This window comes from Notamacropus eugenii, chromosome 4 (assembly GCF_028372415.1).
Source record: "Notamacropus eugenii isolate mMacEug1 chromosome 4, mMacEug1.pri_v2, whole genome shotgun sequence".
NCBI classification, from domain to species: Eukaryota; Metazoa; Chordata; class Mammalia; order Diprotodontia; family Macropodidae; genus Notamacropus; species Notamacropus eugenii.
The window spans coordinates 298,890,882-298,912,027 of record NC_092875.1 but is presented as its reverse complement, the minus strand read 5'-3'; the positions used below and the strand labels follow the sequence as shown (position 1 = coordinate 298,912,027).

The window sequence follows — 21,146 nt, the reverse complement described above, 5'->3', positions numbered from 1 at the left end:
AGTTGTTTTCATTTGCATTTCTCTATCAACAGCGATTTAGTGCACTTTTATATGACTATTGATAGCTTTAATTTCTTCCTCTGAAAACTGCCTGTTCATATCCTTTCATCATTTATCAATTAGGGAATGACTTGTATTCTGACAAACTTGAATCAATTCTCTATATATTTTAGAAATAAGGCCTTTATCAGACATACTGGTTGTAAAAATTGCTTCCCATTTTTCTGCTTCCCTTCTGATCTTGGTTGCACTGGTTTTGTTTGCGCAAAAACTTAGTAAATTTAATGTAATCAAAATTATCCATTTTACATTTCATACTGTTCCCTGTGTCTTGTTTAGTCATAAATTCTTCCATTATTCATAGATCTGACAGGTAGACTATTCCTTGCTCTCTTCATCAGGTTATTGTATCAACTCTTATGCCTAATCATGTACCCATTTTGACCTTGACTTAGTATACAGTGTAAGTCTATGCCTAATACTAATACCATACTATCTTCCAGTTTTCCCAGCAGTTATTTTCAAATAGTGAGTTCTTATCCCAGAAGCTAGAGTCTTTGGATTTATCAAACATTATATTACTATTGTCATTGACTACTATGTCCTGTGTACTTAAACTATTGCACTGATCCACCAGTCTTTCTTAGCCAGCACCCTGTAGTTTTGATGAATACTGCTTTATAATACAGCTTTAGATCTGATGTGGCTAGGAGGGGTGGTGAATTTTAAGAACAGAATTAGTTATATCACTGAACAATCAATCATTGCTTTATTGTCAAAAGTGAGATGACATAAATGGAAGATCCAAACCAATCTCAAGAAGTAAAAAAAGACAGGAATTTCAGCTACATGAGAAGCCAGTAGGACCTGAAAATACAACAAGCTAACACAGTAGGTCAGTCACTACCAAAGTGAGAATTATAGTCCTCTAAAATTCTTTTATGTCTTTCTATAGAACTTAAGAGGTTTCCTGCCATAATGAAGTGTTATGGTAAAGGTTTATGTTAGAAAAGAGTTCTTTAAAGTACTTTCCATAATAGCAAGAGAAGCCCAGAAAAACAAGAAAAGATTTCCAGTTGAGGAAAATCAAAATGACTCAAAAACTTGAAAATGGAAGTTATGAGTATCTAAAAGCATTAAAATAAGTATATTTTTTTAAAAAGCTATAGAATTCTATATCAGCAATAGATATGGGAAATAACTGAAGCATAATAATGCAAATGAAAAATTTGTTAAGACAGTATTATATTTTTGATGAGCTAGAAAATAAAAAAGAAGCACTATTATAAGATTATGGCACCAAAACCTCTAAAAAATATAAATGTTTAATAAACATAGAGTTCAGAACGCCACTACCAGCCATATGCCCAAAGGAGATCAAGGAAAAAGGAACAAATATTGATACTATTACTTTATGTCATAGCAGAGGATTGGAAAGTAAGGGAATGCCACCAAATGAGAAAGGGCTGAACAAATTATGGTATATTGATGTAATAGAATATTATTGAACTATAAGAAATAACTAAAGGGATGACTTCAAAGAGATTCAGGGAAACCTGACACAGAGTGAAGTGAGCAAAATTAGGATAAAAATGATACAATGTCTACAACATTGCAAAGAAATATAACTTTGAAAGATTTGAGAACTCCAATCATGAAGACCAAGGATAAAACATGCTTTCCATTGTACATACTGTCTGACCTACTAATACCACTAAAAGGTCTATATTTCAAAAAGAACCAAGAAAGAGTAAAAGTTTCAATATGTACAAAAATATTTTCAGAAGCTTTTTGCAGTGGCAAAGGACTGGAAAGTAAGGAGGTGGGGGCACAACCCCCTTATCAGGGAAATTTTTGAACAAATTCTGATATACGAATATAATTGGATGTTATTGTGTTCTAAGAAATAGAAACTTTTAGAGAAACGGGGGATGACTTGCATGAACTGATAAAGAGTGAAGTGAATAGAAATAGAATGATTTATAATATAACACTAACATTGTAAAAACGAACAATTTTCAAAGACTTAAAGAACCCTGATCAACACAGTAATCAATAATGTATCCAGAAGACCAGAAGATCAAAGAAAAAGAGTGCTACCTATCTCTTGACAGAGAGATAACAGACTAAAATATAGAATGAAGTATAGATTTTTGGACATGGCCAATGTGGGAATATGTTTTGACTATACTTATTTGCTACAAGAATTTTGCCACTATTTTTTTCCTTTATGATAATTTTTTTTTTTACAGTGGGGAAAAGAGAAAAATTCTTGATAACTGTTGAGGTATATGGAATAGATTCATTGTTTCATATACAATCTCCTTTTTTCTGTTCTATATATAGAGAAATGTTCATATTTGCTGATTTCAAGTTCAGGAGAACAAAAAAATATTTAAAATATTGGAAAAGGTATTAATAGGGTTCTAGTCTCTCTTTTGAGAGAAAGGGGAGCTAGAAGTATGCAATTCTCAAAATGGAAAAGAAGAGGGAATCAATTTTTGTACCATAGTCATCAGTTGTTCTGAAACTTGGAAATGTAGGTATTTCAACCCATAGCTAAATCCCATCACCTACAGACAAAGAAGAGGTCCACCTGAAGCTGGATTCTCTGTTCTGCCCTCTGCCCTGAAGTTAGACTCACTTCCAGAGCCAGCCACCTCTGGGAACAATTCTCTTCTTCCAATATGATATACTGCATACAAACTTTTCAAGGTGATATAAGGGAAGAATGACCCTCTAACAGCATAATACAACATACTGTAATTTTAGACATCAAGAACAAAAATTTGAAGGACTTGAATAATCCACTGAGAGGAAATACTCACACCAAAGAGTTTAGAAAATGAATGACAAGAATTTACAATTATAGCAGAGTGAATCATGCACAACTTACATAATAATAGAAACAAAGAAAACATTTGATAAAGATGCAGGAAAAGCCAGATTTTAAAGTTTGGATTTACAGAACCCCAGACAAAAAGAATCAGAGGAAATAGTATCAAGTGAGAATACACAGCATTAATTTAACCCTAAAGGGAAATACTGCAGAATAAAGCATTTGCCAAAGGGATAAAAAGAAAAAACATGGAGTTTTATAAGAACAGTATTTGGGGAAAAGATAATTGAGAGAAAGTAGACCTAATAAACAAGAAGGGGCACAAAATTTATGATTACTTGAAAATGACTGAGATGTTGAACAACAATTCTATATTGGTCTTTAAGGAGAAAAATGAAGAAATTAAATCTGTACTGTTGGGAAGTACTGAGGAACTGGCAAAAGAGCTATAAAGTCAGATAGTAGAATACTTGAAAAATTTGAAAACACATAAATCATCGAGCTATCATGTAATACCACTAGGATGACATGTAATCTGAAGCATAGTGAAATGGAATAATGTTTCCAGGGAACTAAGTTTTTTTCCCTGATTACGATAATCATTATTTAACATGTACCGGGCATCAACAATATATTAGGAACTGTACTTAAGAGTTATACTTACCCCTGATAGATGAATTTATGCTCTAAGTTGAAAGTCAAAACCCAAGAGGGAGATGGATAAAAATACACTTAAGGGAGGAACTAGAAATCATTTTTCCCCCACAAAACATTAGAATACACTACATGGGGTAATATTGTTATATTAGCCCTTGGAAAAGACTATGAAAAATGAAGGCTATGCTTGTAGAAAACTTTGAATTGGGAATATTATTATGAAATATTCTTTCTGAATCAGTTACAGTAGTTTCAAAGAAATTTTGAAACCTGACACTTTATTACCAAAAAATAACTCATGGTAATATAATATGGGCATATAATCTATCCAACTACCACATAAATAAATAAATCACTTTGGAAAACATAGCATTTTTCTGACAGCTACGGTACCCTTTACCTAACTGCATATCATCCACAAAGATGTTTCCTAGTGGTGAGAAAAACATAATGCATCTTCCTCAGCAAATTTTACTTACTCATTTGGACCTTTAGTCTTGTTTTCTCCTCTAAATCTTAACTGATTTGTTGACCTTAACACTATGCCTTCATAGATCTATTAGTTGTTGTGCTTCATAATCAAAGAAGACCAAAATGACATCACTATATCAGGGTAACATACAGAGTGCAGACTGATCAGACCAATATGAGCTCAGAAGGCTCTACCACATTTTGAGCATAAATGGTCTTCCTGATCATTTGGAATGGAGATGTCTCTAAACATGCGCATCTTATATTCTTTTTGAGCTCCCACAATCATATTAGATTAACAGATTCCTCCAGCTTAGTTAAACTCCTTATCTTTAAGCTTCTCTTGTCCCATGTTGCCCATGTACCAACATGACAAATCTAACTAAAATTCAGGGAGAGTAGACATTGAACATGATAAAAAGCCTTAAAAGAAAAAAAAGCAATCCCCCACTTCAGTAATGCTGATCATAACTCATTATCCCCACCCATCCAGGGAGAACTTGGACTATATGCCTCCCAGAAATTCATCACAAGAGGACCACCAACAGACTAGGGGCCTCCTTGAACTCTTCAGGATACTAAATGGAAAATACTGACTGTCCATCAGTTACCCTTTACTCTTAACATGTGACCAATATATCTTCCTTTTCAATTACACATATATTTGATGGCATCCTTAATACACTGGTGCCAAACTCAAACAGAAATGAATCCCTCTGAGCATCATATCGATTTTTATTGTTGCTGTTTAGTCGTTTCAATTGTGCCTGACTCTTCGTGACCCCATTTGGGTTTTTCTTGGCAAAGATACTAGAATGGTTTGCCATTTCCTTCTCTGTCCCCATTTAAAGATGAGAAAAATGGAGGGAAACAGAGTTAAGTGACTTGCCCAGGTTCACACAGCCAGATTTGAATTCAGATTTTCCTGAGTCTAGGCTTGGCACTCTATTCACTGAGCCACTTAGCTGCCTCCATATTGATTTAGAAAACTACAAATTAATTTTATTTTATTGCATTTTTATATTGTTAGTCATTTCCCAATTACATTTTAATCTGGTTCTCAAGGCCACTGAGGAGTTTGACACCTCTTTATTACACCATTTCTTCATAATTCTTTATTTGTATTGCGTGATTACACTTACCTTATGCTTTTCCACTGCCCTTTGGGTAATTCTCAACTTGAATCTTTTGAAGACTGTAGTGCTTCACAACTCACAGATATAGAACCAAATACGATATCCATGTGATCCTTTTTCGCACTGGTAGCATCTTGAACACAGCATCAAGGCCAGCTACTGAGGTGGAGGTAAATTCTTCATCTTGAAAAGGCTACAAGCCAAGACCAAAGTGGAGGGAGTGGTGGTGCATGATTTTCTCTTTGCCGATGATTGTGTACTCAATGCAGCCTCTGAAGCTGAGATGCAACAAAGTATGGATCAATTCTCTGCTGCCTGTGCTATTTTGGCCTAATAATCAACACCAAGAAAACACAGGTGCTCCATCGGCCACCACCACACCATCCATATGTGGAACCATCAGTTACAACAAATGGAGAAGTTTCGAATGCTGTGGATAAGTTCACTTACCTTGGTGGTGTACTTTCCAGGGATGTACATATTAGTAATGAAGTTGACTCATGCTAGTTCAGTGTTTGAGAGGCTCTGAAAGAAAGTGTGGGAGAAAAGAGATATTAAACTGACTACCAAACTGAAGGTCTACGGAGCCATTGTGCTGAATTTATTGCTGTACGCCTAGGAAATCTGGAGTGTCTACCAGCACCATGCCAGGAGATTGAATTACTTCCATTTGAATTGTCTTAGAAAGATTCTGAAGATCACCTGGCAGGAAAACGTACCTTTCTTAAAGGTCCTTTCTTGAACTAAACTGCCAAGCACTATACTTCAGAGGGCACAACTCCAATGGGCTGGCCACATTGTTCAAATGCAAAACATATGCTTGCCAAAATGAAGAACTCACACAGGGCAAGCATTCACATGGTGGTGAGAATAAATGACACAAGGACACTCTCAGGATATTTCTCAAGAACTTTGGGATTGATTGTGTGACATGGGAGACTTTGGCACAGGACAGCTCAGCATGGCATGCACACATCAGAAAAAGAGCTGTGCTCTATGAGCAAAATAGAATTGAAATAGCTCAAAAGAAATACAAGATATGCAAATTTAGAGAATCCACCCCAAATGTTCACATGAACTGTTTGTGCTCAACCTATGATAGAACATTCCAAGCTTATATTGATGTAATAAGCCACAACTGGACACACTGACACTTGACTCTAGCATAGTGATGTCATTTTGATTCTCTTTGAGAATGAAGGATGACAACCAGTAACCAACATCCTATCTCATAACACCCAAAATACTGGTCCTGGAGAGGGAGTTAAAATACTCCATGCTCCCCATTGCAGACGCTTTATCTGCCAACATCACTCTAATTTTCTTCATTTGAAATTAACTCTGTCCAAGTATACTATGCATTCCAAATCATGGTGGAAGTTATGTTGTAATCCCCTGTTCTTTCTCCCTCCTTTATCAAAGAATTCAGTGACTAACTCACTGTCTTCCTCTCCACTATGATTTTTACCCTTGTAATAGGGAACTACAACATATATATTGATGTGCTTCTATCACATTATTCTTCAGTTCCTCAATATCCTTAACTCTCATAGTCAACTTAGCCATTCTGCAGGATGGTCACAATCTTGATCTTTTCATCAACAATTTTTCTCCCACTTCTGTGATCAAGAATTCTGAAGCTCTTCTGACCATAACTTAATACACATCCATCTCTCTCTTTGCCTTACTCCCCCTAAACATATTCATCATCCTTTTTGTGACCTTCAGTCCCTCCACCCCTCAATACTGTCATCACCCCTGTCTATCTTCACCTCCATGTTTTTCCAATCTATATTCTATAGCTAATCAATTAAATCATACGTGATCCTCTATTCTCAAATTTTGCCCTCGGTTAATTCTTGCTTATTTCTTTTCAAACTCCAACCTTGGTTTATCGCTATCCACCTTTTCCATTCACATGCTTCTGAACAGAGCTGAAAGAAACCATGAAAGTCATTCCACTATAAATTTATGTTAACTAATACCAACTGGGCATTAACTGCATAAAGACAATTCATTTCCTTCCCCCCAATTGATTCTATCACTCTCCCCAAAAGGAGCTGTTCCATATCTTCTCTTTTTGCTTCATGTCTCCCACACCATCATCTTAATTCTTTTACCAAAACAAACAAACAAACAAAAAAACTCCTTTTCCACATTTCTAAACTCTCTGTCATCATTTCCCATTCTCTCTTCATTCTTCTTCTCCTAAAGACTAGGGAGAGGGGGAGGAATGGATATGCTATGCCTATCATCGTGCCCGACCCACGGCAAGTAATTAATTTTAATTAATTGATTGATTAGTATGTTCTTATTACAGAGTGATAGAATGTATCCTATGCTTCACCTGTAGAATCAACATTTTGGGGAACTGGAAAATTCTTAGACATTTAATCCAACTCCATCAATTTTTATTTAAGGGAAAGAGAAGTAAAATCACAAGATTTACATATACACATGTCCCTGCGTAATCTTATTGTTTCCACTAAAACATTACATATTTGAATACATCAACGGATCTGTGATTTTTTTTTTTTTGGTGGGGGAGAGGTGGGAGAAAGTAGATATGGAGAGAGTACACTCTTCTGTTGTACAGATTGCAATTCATCTATACTTTCTCATTGTAGTTAATTTGTGACTACATACTTTTATACATCCATCATAGACCATCTATCCAAGGTGCTATAGGTTTTCTTCTGGGCTTTTTAAATTCTATGGCTATCCATCTGTTATCTAGTACTCTCAGTGCTTGACCAGCCCACTTCATTTTGATTATATTCTGGGTTCACTTTTAGTAAGAATGATAATGTTGATATAACTCATCTCCTCCAATAGCATGTATAATTGTAGGTTTTTGAACAAAGATCTCATATTTATTACCAACAGCTAAATTGTCATTTATAGATTATCTAAAAGGTATTATTCTTAGACTCCATTGCATAGTGAATAAAGGCTAACCTTAGAGTCAAGATATTTGTGTTCAAGTCCTGTCTCAACCATGTACTAACTGTGGAACAATAGGGAAATCACTTTTCCTTTGGGGGCCTCAATAATTTCATTTACCAAATGAGAATACTAATGCTTGCTTTTTTTTAGCTCATAGAGTTGACATGGGGGGAAAATAATAACACTTCTGAAACACTGGAGAAGCATAAAAAAAAGTTACTGATTATTAAAATTGACAACCCCTGCCCCCTTTATACTACCACTAAAGAGTAGAAGGGAGACATAAGGGATTGAGGGGCATTTTTATAATTTTGTTCATTTCATGGGTTTTCCTAGCCAAAGAATTCTTCACCTAGTGGGCAGACTACTGGTAGTAATGAGCCTATCTGGACTTAAATAAGTTGATTTCCACAGAGGAAGGAATAATTTATCACCTAGACTGTACTTAAAAACATATAGCTTGTTAGAACCTCATAGAATTTGTTCTCTATTGACATGGACTCAGAAAATTGGGGATTGGGGAATGGGGGGAGAATCCAGGGCAGAAAACAGCATTACAGAAGGCAGTCAGTTCCATAACGCAAGATATATTTCTGACAGCCAAAACTAACTATGAAATCTGTCAGTGAAATAAGGTTGAACTGTCTACGAACACCATATTTAACTTAAATTTTTCTTTTTCAGACCATATGCAGTTCTCTTAACTGTTATCAAGTGAAAAAGTGCATTAAAGTATAGAACCCAGTTCTATAATCTAGCATTGCTAATAACTGTGCTGAACTGATCAGAAATCCAACTATTTTTAATAATTTTTATAAAACATATGAAGAAATATAATTTCCTCAAAACAAATGAGTTACTCTAAAAATAAAACTGTAGCAAGAACTAAAGAAACATGAAGTTTAAGCATAAGTATATACCATTTTCTCAAGACTATTAATTTAACAAAGCCATTGATATCACTGGTCAGGGAATGTAGTATAAACTACATAACCCTGAAAGTCTTTCAACAGCTACAAGACATTTTCTATTTTTCCCTCTCTTATATATCACTTTTCCTTCCTTCTATCTGATTTCAACTTAATTTGGCCAAACATTCAGGGCCACTATCATCCCTTAAAACATTTCTATCTTGTTAACATTTCCATAAAGACTTTAAAAAATTATGACCTAGTTATACTTTCTAAAAGTTAAATTAAAGTCTTTGCAATGTGTTCCAGTTAGTTTGCATGACAAGAAGCCAAATTTACATATGAGAAGGCTGATGCAGCTGCATAAACTTTGATTTTACTGAGAAGGGTGGCAGACTTCTTGGCTTCTTTTGAGAAGAGTATATAGAATATTTTTAACATCACATGCCTTTAATGACATGTATTTAAGTGACATGCCACTGTTAAATTAGTCTTCCCACAGAAGTTTTAAAGGGCAATTATATGTTATTTTTTTTTGGTTTTGATGAGAAAAAAAGCCTTTGCGTTTACTTTAAGGTAGGGATAGACCTGGGATCATGTCACACCAGTATTTATGATTCATTTGATAATCTCATCCAAAACATATATTAAGATCAAAATATGCTGTGTGAGCAGGCTGAGTGGCAATCTGGGTGACAAAAAACCCTAAGCTACAAGTCTGTTCTGTAAAATGTTCCAGAGCAAATACTAGTAGTAGAAAATCATTTAGGACCCATATAAGCTTCTAGACTTAATCTAGTGGTCAAAAACAACTGATTAAGAATTAATATTTAGGGGATTCAGTATTATAAGGATTGAAATTTTTATTCTGTAGGATAAAATATTCATATCCAAAAGATATGGTGTGTTCTGAGGAGAAAAGGCCTTTGCAGATTATGAGGGATGGAGTCTTTTCCTCTACCATAAGGATGCATCGTAGAACTGGCTTGTAGTCCATCAATTCCCCAGATGAAGACCCATCTCCACTGGCCCTAGAGTCACGGAGAATAAACAACGGACTCTCTAGGGACTCACCCTATCATATCAGAATCCTTTACAGAGTTATGATAAACTACCTTCCAGGAATATGATTTATAAAACTTTATAACCAGAATAATAATTATATACATAGTTTTCAATAAATGTATATTCCTCACCAATATCCTCTGAGGTAGTTAGGTAATTTTTCCTATTTTAAGATGAAGAAATTGATGATTTGCCCAGTGTCACAATCTAGTAAGGGACAGGGCCAAGACAAACAGCTCAGGTTCTCTAGCTCTAATACCTATGCTCATCCTACTGTGCCAGACTGCCTCACTCTTTAGAGATACAGAATTTGAATTTGTTGGTTCTCCCTATACAAAATATGTGGGCTCTAGCCATCTTGCCCTGCTGCTTCTTCATTCCACTTCTTAAGCTTTATAAGGTCTGTGGATTTAGTTATTAATTTGAAATTGCTTACGAGGTATATGAGATTTTTTTTTAAGTTGATGAAGAATGTCAGTTGAAAAACATTTAAGTGCTGATTACATGCCAGGCACTGTGCTAAGTCCGAGACATAAAAGTATGCAAGATTTATGAGTGTAAATACTAAAATGGGTCAATTTTTAAATGGCCTCCAAAGCAATGGAGATTATAGTCCCATTGTACTCTGACCCACATTTTGAGTAATGCATTAGCTTGGGGTATCCCCTTTTAGAACAGAATTAACAAGCTACAATGTGGCCAGAAAAAGGCAACAAGGAAGTTGAGGGGAATCAAAATCATGTCATGTGTCAATCAGTTGGATGAACTTAAGGATGTTTAGCCTGGAGAAGAGACCTTGGTAATATGAATGTAGACTTTAAATATTTAAAGGTGGGGGCAGAGCCAAGATGGCAGAGTATAAAGATGCACATACACCAGCTCTTCCCCCACAGCCCATAAAATACCTGTAAAGACTCTCAACAAATTCTAGACTAGCAGAAGCCACAGAACAACGGAGTGGAGGAGATTTCTAGCCCAGGGTGACCTGAAAGGCTGACAGGAAAGGTCTGTCGCACTGGACGTGGAGCCCAGTCCAGCGTTGGCCAACTGCACGGCCCTGAGAGGAGGATTCAAGCAGGCCCTGGGGGCAGAATCCCTAGCAGCATTAGCAGTGGTTCACAGATCCCTCAACCCACAGGCACCAAAGGTTAGTGAGAGGGTTTTTTCAGCTGGTTGAGAAGGGAGCAGGATCTCCTCTTACCTCCAGCCTCAGGCAGTGGCAGAGGCCTCATCAGGCTGCAGCACCTCCCACAGCAGCCCACATTGATGGTTGGATGGTAAAGCCCCTCAGGGAACTGAGCAGCTGATTTGAATCTCAGCCCCCAGTGATGGCTTGGTGTGGAATATGATATTCTAGAAGTCAAAGGATTAAAACCAAGAAACACCTACCCAGCAAAACTGAGCATAATACTTCAGGGGAAAAAAGATCTTTCAATGAAATAGAGGACTTTCAAGAATTCTTGATGAAAAGACCAGAGCTGAAAAGAAAATTTGACTTTCAAACACAAGAATCAAGAGAATCATGAAAAGGTAAACAGGAAAAAAGAAATCATAACGAACTTACTGAAGTTGAACTGTTTACATTTCTACACGGAAAGAAAATATTTGTAACTCTTCAAACTTTTTTCAGTATCTGGGTAATTAGTGGGATTATACACACACACACACACACACACACACACATAGAGACAGAGAGACAGAGAGCACAGGGTGAGTTGAATAGGAAGGGATCATACCTAAAAAAATGAAATTAAGGGGTCAGAGAGGAATATATAGGGAGGAGAAAGGGAGAAATGGAATGGGGCAAATTATCTCTCATAAAAGAGGAAAGAAAAACTTTTGAATGGAGGGGGAAAAGGGGATAGGTTAGAGTGAAAACATGAAGCTTATTCTTATCACATTTGACTCAAGGAAGGAATAAGATGCACACTCATTTTGGTATGAAAACCTATCTTACAATACAGGAAAGTGGGGGAGAAGGGGATATGCAGGTAGGAGGGATGATGGAAGGGAGGGCAATAGGAGGAGGGAGCAATTAGAAGTCAACACTCTTGGGAAGGGATAAGGTCAAAAGAAAGAAGAAATGGGGGGCAGGATAGATGGAGGGAAATATAGTTAGTCTTACACAACATGACTATTATGGAAGTCATTTGCAAAATTACACATATATAGCCTATATTGAATTGCTTGCCTTCCCAATGGGAATGGGTGAGGAGGGAGGAAGTAGGAGAAGTTGGAACTCAAAGTTTTAGGAACAACTGTTGAATACTGTTCTTGCATATATCTGGGAAACAAGAAGTACAGGTAATGGGGTATAGAAATTTATGTTGCCCTATAGGACAAAACAGAAGATGAGAATAAAGGAAGGAAGGGATGTTAGAAGGAAGGGCAGATTGGTGGTAGGGGTAATTAGAATGCTTGGCATTTTGGGGTGGGGGAGGGAAGAGATGAGGAGAAAATTTGGAACTTAAAATGTTGTGGAAATGAATGTTGAAAACTTAAAATAAAGAAATTAAAGAAATTTAAAAAAATAAAGGAGATGAAGAAAAAAAAAGATTGCCCTATAGACCATATTTACTCTATCAGTTATATCAATCTCTTCCCATCTACTGGCTCATTCCCTACTGCCTAAAACACGTCTATGCCTCCCTCATCCTCAAAAGAAAAAAAAAAATCTTAACTGCTTCTTTCATCCCTGCTAACTATTGTCCTATATCTCTTCTGTCCTTTGAGGCTAAATTCCTTGAAAAGGCCATCTATAACAGGTCCCTCTACTTTCTCTCTTCTCACTCTCTTTTTAATCTCTTAAAATCTGGCTTCCAACCTCATCATTGCAACAAAACTCCTCTCTTCAAAGTTACTATTGATCTATTAACTGCCATACCCAGTCTTCTTTTCTCAGTCTTCATTCTCTTCAACCTCTCTGCAGCCTATGACACTGCTGATCACCTCTTTGTGATATTCTCTTCTCTCTAGGCTTTCAGGACACTGCTCTCTCATAGTTCTCCTCCTACAGATGAGACCATGCCTTCTCAGTAGTCTTTGCTGGATCCTCATCTAGATCAGAGTTTCTTGAACTTGTTCTACCCATAACCTCTTTTCCCATTTCAGTAGCATTTGTTGGCGCTGCATAGCATGAGGGCATGCACAGTGCAAAGTGCACATGCTCGGTGTTCAGAACCAAGGCTACAGTGAAGTTGCATGATGCAACACAGGCATGTACTGCCAGAAACACCTCAGATTCATTACATTTGATTTTTAATTAATTTTTGGTTGTTGTATGTTCAGAAGCCTTACTTAAACTGTTGCCACAGTTTAAGAAGTGCTGATTCTAGATCAAACCTTTTAACCATAGGTGTTCCACAAGGTTCTGTCTTGAGCCCTCTTCTCTTCTCTCTCAATACTACTTCACTTGGTGATTATATTAGGTCCCATAGATTTAATTAATTACCACCTCTGTGCTGAAGATTCTAACATCTACCTATGCAGCTCTAACCTCTTTGCTGACCTTCAGTCTCATATTCCCAAATTCCTTTTAGACACATCATACTGAATGTCCAGTAGACACCTTAAACTCACCAAGTCCGAAACTGAACTCATGATTTTTCCCCTTAAAACTCTCTTCCCTCCTAACTTCCCTATTCCTATAAAAGGGAACACCATCCTCCCAGTCCCTCAGTCTTGCTACCTAGGAATCATCTTCACTTCCTTGCTATCTCTCACACATACCCATATCCAATCTGTTACCAAAACATGTCTCTTTCACCTCAGCAGTGTCTCTTGAATATGACCCTTTTTTCCCACTGGCATCACTCTAGAAAAGGCTCTCATTACTTTACATCCAGACTATTGTAATAGCTTGCCTGCCCCAAGTCTCTCTCTACTCCAGTTCATCCTCCATTCACATCCTCCTCCCCAAAGTGATTTTTCTAAAGTGTAGGTCCACCCATGTTAACCACTCCCTCCCCCCACCCCAAGAAACTCCAGTGGCTCCCTATTGCCAGGAGAAGCAATTACAAACTCTTCCATTTGGCATTCAAAGGCCTTCCTAGCCCAGCCCCCTCCTACCTTTCTAGTCTTCTTTTACCTTGCTCCCCCCTCCACATATTCCTCAGTCTGGTGACACTGGCCTCTTTGCTGTACATGAACAAGACATTTGGTCCCCTAGCTGCAGGCATTTTCTCTGGTTACCCCCCATGCCTGGAACGCTCTCTCTGTCTCTCTCTCTCTTCATATCTGCCTACTAGCTTCTCTACTTTCCTTTAAGTCCCAACTAAAATCCATTCCTCTATTGGAAGCCTTTCCCATCTCTCTTCTAATTATTTCTTTAATTATTTCCTATTTTTCCTGTATATAGCCTGTTTTGCATGTTTGTTCACTTGTTTTCTTTCTCATTAGATAGCAGACTCTTTGAGGATAGGGACTATGTTTTTCCTCTTTTTGTGTCCCTAGTACCTGGCACACAGTGATCACTTAATGAGTGTTTATTGACTGAGTTCATGCCCTTAAAAAACTCACAATGTAACGATAAATTAATAATTAGTAAATAATCATCTCCAAACAATTAGTTACACAAAAGCTAAATGGGTTGTTTTCTGAGAACAAAGGATCATAGATTTAGAGATGGAAGGTAATTTAAAGGTCATAGAATCCCATACCCTCATTTAACAGGTAAGGAAACTGGTGCCCAGAGCAGTTAGAGGATTTCTCATTGTCACAAAGGTAGTGAATAGTAATAGGTTGAATTTGAACCAGGATCTTCTCAGTTCATTCCACTTTCCACTGTACCATACTTACTTGCCCTCATTATAGATCTGAAAGCTAACAATTATTAGGGGAGATGGATGGATCGGGTACACATTATATTTGACAAGCTTAGCGTTCTTTAAATTCTAAGATTTTGTGATTCTATCTTATCTAACTTTATGATTTCAAATATTTCTCCTGGAAATTTAAAGCAAGGGCAGTTTTATTTATTAGATAAAATTTATAGATGCAAACTTCAGTTCCATGTATAATTCAGCATTTATTACAGACATGAAGTCATTTCTTCTAAATTAAAAATAGGTATTTTTCCTCTAATTCCTCTTATTCTTTAGAATCATGACTACTTATATGCTTCTTTTCAATCTTTCATTATAATTCCATGTCATAAGTTTGGTTTGTACAGCAACATACTTATATTTCAATGAATAGTACCTGAAATAATGAAATTTGTGTTCTAATTTTGTCATTGCTGCTTTATTTCTCCTCCACTTCCCCCACTCCTCAAACTCCCCACTGCAGTCTACCAGAGACTTGGAGGAGTCATGTTTCACTTTGACTTTCAAATGTTTATCATCTCGGCTCTCTTCAGGGGTATTCCATACAATTTACTGAATAGCAAATATCTATGGCTTCGGGATACTTCTATTATCTGCAAGTGCTCTGTATGTAAACTTGAAGTTGTGCGGGAAAAAATTCTACTTCAGTGCTGATTAATTGGCTACATTCCAAACTCATTATCCATGATCTTGTACTGTCATTTCACCCTCTTTGGCTTACATTTGTCATTAATTAAACTCTTTGGAAAGTCAGCTGTGATAGCTAAGAGGCAACACAGCATAACTAATGAAACAGTGGAATCAGCAAGACCTGGGTTCCAATTCTAATCCACATGGATACAGCTTTTAATGCTTATAAATCCCTATGTGATCATGATCAAATCATTTTAGCTCTCTAAACCTGTTTCCTCATCTGTAGAATGGAAACAATAATTTTGTTGTTATTGTTCAATTGTTTCAGTCATATCCTGCTCTTTTATGATCCTATCTGGGGTTTTCTTGGCAAAGATATGGGAGTGATTTGACATTTGCTTCTCCAGCTCATTTTACAAATGAGGAAATTGAAGCCAATAGGGTTAAGTGCCTTGCCCAGGGTCACAGATCTGAACTGGGGGAGATGAGTCTTTCTGACTCTGGCCTGGTACTCTATCCACTGTGCCACCTAGCTGTCCAAGCCTCATCATTACAGATAACTTTAGAATTATGGTGAGCTACTTCCTCAGAAAAATGTCTACATTTGCTTAGCAGCAACCAGAACCCAGATCTAACCGATTATGTACAGATACATCCTAGTAGGTTAGTGAATATAACATAAAGATCTTAATGGTCATCCCTCTGTTTTGGATGTCTGTCGATAGTCATTTTTGCTATATCTCTTTATGTTCTAAATCTATAATGAAACTGTGGAAGTGCACAGCTGACAGTACTGTTCACTTATCATTGGACATAAAATTGGTACAGGACCTTTCCACTAAACAAAGAACAATGAAATATCACAGCAATTAACAGAATCTGTACTCTTACCTTCTTTTTAGAATAGAGGTTCTTAATCTGGGGTCCAGAAACTTAGTTTAAAAATAGATAGATAGATAGATAGATAGATAGATAGATAGATAGATAGATAGATAGATAGATGGACAGACAGACAGACAGAGATGCAGAGAAAGAATTTTAATATAATTGATTTCCCTTGCAATTCTATGAATTTTGTTTTATGTTTTTAAAATCATTTTTCTGAGAAGGGTGCCATATGCTTCATCACACTGCCAAAGGGGTTCATGACAGAAAAAAATTCAAAAGTTAAGAATTCTTATTCCAGAACATGCCTTCTTGTCCACAAACTTCCTGATTTTGCCTAAACTTCCCATAACTGGGTCTTCCACTAAAGTCCTACTCCAGTGCTTCATGGGAAAGCAATCTTAAATTTTAAAAGCTATCCCAACAAAATATGAGCTCAAGGCAGGGCCTACCAAAGCAAGAAAGGCCTTGAGTACAGATACAAAGATGCAATACTGTCAGAATTCCAGACTAATTACATTTAGAAAGGCTTATGACAGAAAGTTGGGAATCACAGGGATATGTTTTCAGCAATAGTCATCGACAAAGAACAGCTCCTGAGGATAAAAAGGTGGAAGTCTTCAGCAGAAGAAAAAATACTCATGTAGATGGCATCATAGATCCTTGCAGTAAGAATATATAATGGATATTGGTTCAAAAAATGCATAATTATAATTTTTAAAAACTCTCTAAGAACATAAAGATACTAATCACGTTGTAAGCATTTGCTGAGATAAATTGGCAACAAATTGATTAGTATACTCTTCTAGGAACAATCAATGATTGACTCTAGGCAATAAAGGTCAATCATGTGACTAAACTGTTGGTTTTCTACCCTGAGTGACCATGCAAAATGCAAACACTAAACCTAGCTGTGGAATTGGTAGTATTGGTATTATCTTCATTTTACAGATGGATAAACTAAGGTGAAGTGATTTGGTTATTGACTCTTTGTGAGCTGTGATCTCTATCAAGTCACTTTATCCTTATGAGCCTTAGGTTCCTCTGTGGTAAAATGAATTGGCAGTGGACTAGATGATTTTTGAGATCCTTTCCAGCCCTGGCATTGTACAGTTAAAGTAGAGGCACACAAATGGAAAGTGACAGAGTGGGAAACTGAACTTTGCTCTCCTGATTCTAAAACCACTGCTCTTTCTATTTATTAGCTAAAGGTCAAAGAGATTTAGGGAATTAAAGCCAAGTTGAGGTTCATTTATCTAAAACTAATTTACCTACATGCTATTCAACCAAAATCAGATGCTCCTGTCTTAAGACACTTTCCTCTAAATGCCTGAAACTTAGTCATCAAGTATTTGTGTAGAGAGTTCCCCAGAATTCTCTCAGCAAACCCCAAAATGGGGCTGGTGATTATTTTTGTCGCTGTACTTATATTGGTGTGCTCTACTGGACTACCACTGTAATTTATCTTTGATAGAGGAAAGTGAAATCTTTTCCTTGGTGGGATTTTTTTTTTATAATATGTGTTAGTGGTATTAGAATATTATTTGATGTGTAAAATACAGAAACATTTTCAGGGCACAGTATGAGCTGTTGAAAAAAATAAAATAAAAATCAGGAAAAATAGGTTGCCTAAGTAAAGAAAGTCATGTATCCAAGGTCAGTCATTCAAAAGCAGTATGTAATTGCCAAGGAGATCATGATAGGGGCAAAGGGAGGAATGAGGTACAGTACTCCTGCAACATGTGAAGATGAGGAGAATACTTTCTGCTGGAGGATCATAAAAGGGTTCATGGAAAATGTGACTCAAATGGATCCTGGAAAGAAAAGAAGGATTTCAAAAGGTAAGGATGAGCAGGGGTGCTTGCAGATATAGGAAATGGAAGATTGAGAATAGGAAAGAATTTGTAGTACAATGTCATTGGAATAGAGGGTTAAAGAAAGAAAATAATGTAACATAAGGCCAGAAAGGAAAAATGAAGTTAGATTGCAAAGGGCAGTAAATACCAAGCTAAGGAGTTTGCATTTCATTTTTAAGACAATAGCGATGCAGCACCCACTTTGGAATTACTTTCCTAACTTCCATTCACATTAGCAAGTCAGGTCTCCAAAGGCCAGGTGAGTACTACTCTCAGAATCCTAGAGATAGCCTTGAGGAGTTACTTTCCTAGTGTTATCATTCATCTACTTCCTATCATGCTTCAATTAGTCAGACTTAATTAGATTTTAGCAAAAGTATTAACTAAGATAGTATGATAAAAACTATAATTATAAAACATCCCTCCAAAAACTCTGAGGCATATTCTCTCACTTATACACACAGGGTCTGTGGGGAAAGTGGGCAAACATTTTAAGCAAAAAGGGTAGTGAGGTACACATGCAGAAGACACAAGTGGCAAACTGATATTTTATATAACTCCTAGCTATCTAAAGTTCTATTTCTCCCCTTGTAGAGGATTCTGTGTAGACCTTAGCTGAGTTCTGAGGCTTCATGCTTTTTTGAAGTCTGTAGGCTTTCTGGGCCAACATGAATTGGAGAAGAGGTGAAATCCCTTTTTGACAGAGAGTCAGTAAAGATTTTTAAGATGAGATTTTATGCATAAGTGGCATTATTTTAGCAGCTCTGTGAATGATGAACTAGTGAAGACAAATTTGGAAGCAGGAAGGGCAAGTAGGAAGCAAATGGAATACCCTGGCATGAGATGATAGGTTAATGGGAGTGGAAGGAAGGGGACAGGTTCAAGAAATATTATGGTTATAGAATCAACAGAGTGGCAGGTAAAGGAGAAGGAAGATCTTTTAATTTGCCATAAACAGAACCAGGGAGGTTGAGGAGTTTGTTTAAAAAAGCAAGATGAAGAATTTCATTTTGAACATGCTGAGTTTGATGTATCATCATGAATAAGAAGCCAACAAAGCTTAACCAAGAATAAAGCATGGAAGGACAACCACATTTCTTTTTCTGAAATGATTAGCTAGATCTGGGGAAATTCACAAACATGGCATATCAGATTTTAGTGAAGCATTTGACAAAATTGTTTATGTCATCTTTACAGAGAAGACAGAAAGATGTAGGCAAGACTAGAATGTATTTGTGCATATTCAAAACTAGTTAATGACTAGACCCAAAGAGTAGTCAATAATGAAATGCTGCCAATTTAAAGAATGGTCTTTAGTGGAGCACTCTGGGGATCCATCTGGATATAGACATGGACATATATTTATAGATAACACAAAGTTGGGGGACAACAGTAACGTGAATTTTAAAAATGCCAGCAGGATAGATCAAAGGGCCAAATCTACTAAGATGAAAGTTAATAAGGATAATTATCAAGTTCAACTTGGATTAAAAAATACAAGTGCTCAAGTATAAGAAGGAGAGAAAGGCATTACAAGTCAATAGAGGGAAGGAGGGAGGAACAAATGAATGAAGGAAGAAACAAAGGAAGAAAGAATGGACACAAGGAAGGACAGGAGGAAGTATCTATTAAGCACTTAACCATGTGCCAATCACTCTGCTGAGTACTGGGGATACATATACAAATAAAAAAGAAAGACAATCCCTGTTCTCACTAAGCATACATTCGAAAGAAGACAATACACAAAAAGAAGCTGAAAACGAAGTAGAATAAGACACCCAATGTCTTATAGCATGGGTTTGGAGTCTGGAAAGTCAGGGCTATAGAAATAGTCAGATATTCCAGGGCAAAAAGGTCCAAGACTCTGTGAGAAGGTCGAAGTAGCAGAGACATGATTAATTCTAGAAAGTCAGGTACAGAACTAGGATGTAGGGGTTGATATTGTCACCTACAGATAAGGAAACTGAAATAGAGATTAAGAGACTTGCCCAGGGTCACACATCCACTGTATCTGAGGCAAAACTTAAACTCAGGTTTTCCTGATTCAAAGTACAATGATCTCCCCTGCTGATATTAGGATAACGTATATGAAAAATGTATATGTTAATATATGGAAAGTACTCTGAAAATTATAAAATCTCTTGTGGTTACACAGTATTTTGTTAGAAGAAGTGTTCAAAAGTTTAGGAAATAAATTAATAAATTATATGTGACCTGTATATATTCATTAAAATCTTAAAAGAAATTATTTCTTCTGATCTTCACAACCACCCAGTTGGTGGTGGCAATGGTGGTGGTATTGCCATTTTATAATGAAGAAACCTGTTTAGCTTAAGTGATTAGTCCATGGTCACATAGCTAGCACAATGTTCCCTATATGATAGTCATTTAATTAAAGTTTGCTGAATTGAGCTATCAGAACTATCAAAGTCAGGACTTTTTACATCCAAACCAAGACATTTCACTATATCATGCTACCTAAGAAGAGGCACCTAGCACCCCACACTTTGTGCTCTCCTCAGCACCCAATACTTTGCCCATTTGGGTGCTAGATATTTTTGGAACTATGATTTCCTGACTCCCAGTTAAAAACACTCTCTATTGAGGCAAGTCCCCAACCACTATTAAAGTCTGAAGTCATTTGAAGCATAGAGAAGTGAAGTGACTTTCCCAGGGCCATATAATCAATAATTATCAGACAAAGGACTTGAAGCTAGCTCTCTATCCACCATTCCACATTGCCTCAAGTGCTCACAGATATTTGTTGAATGAAATTACAGGCTGGCATCAAATAAGATTGGCAATTAAATTCAGACAAAATTCAACAAAATACCTTTCATTGTCTCCTTCCATTTTCATTATGCTTGTAAGGACTTGAGCTTTATTTATCTGACTCTTTATTTTCTTCAGTGGGAAACTATTAT

General features: G+C 36.7%; 1 long non-coding RNA gene across 1 annotated transcript in view; it reads right to left on the bottom strand.

The window, feature by feature from the left end:
• The window catches only part of LOC140501371 (uncharacterized), an 88,254-nt gene extending 67,108 nt beyond the window's left edge, over positions 1-21,146 (bottom strand). Inside the window, exons 1-3 of the long non-coding RNA XR_011966157.1 lie at positions 21,056-21,146; positions 5,554-5,628; positions 5,110-5,381 (exon numbers count right to left, since the gene is read on the bottom strand). This is a non-coding gene — a long non-coding RNA (uncharacterized lncRNA). The remainder of the gene's footprint in view (positions 1-5,109; positions 5,382-5,553; positions 5,629-21,055) is intronic.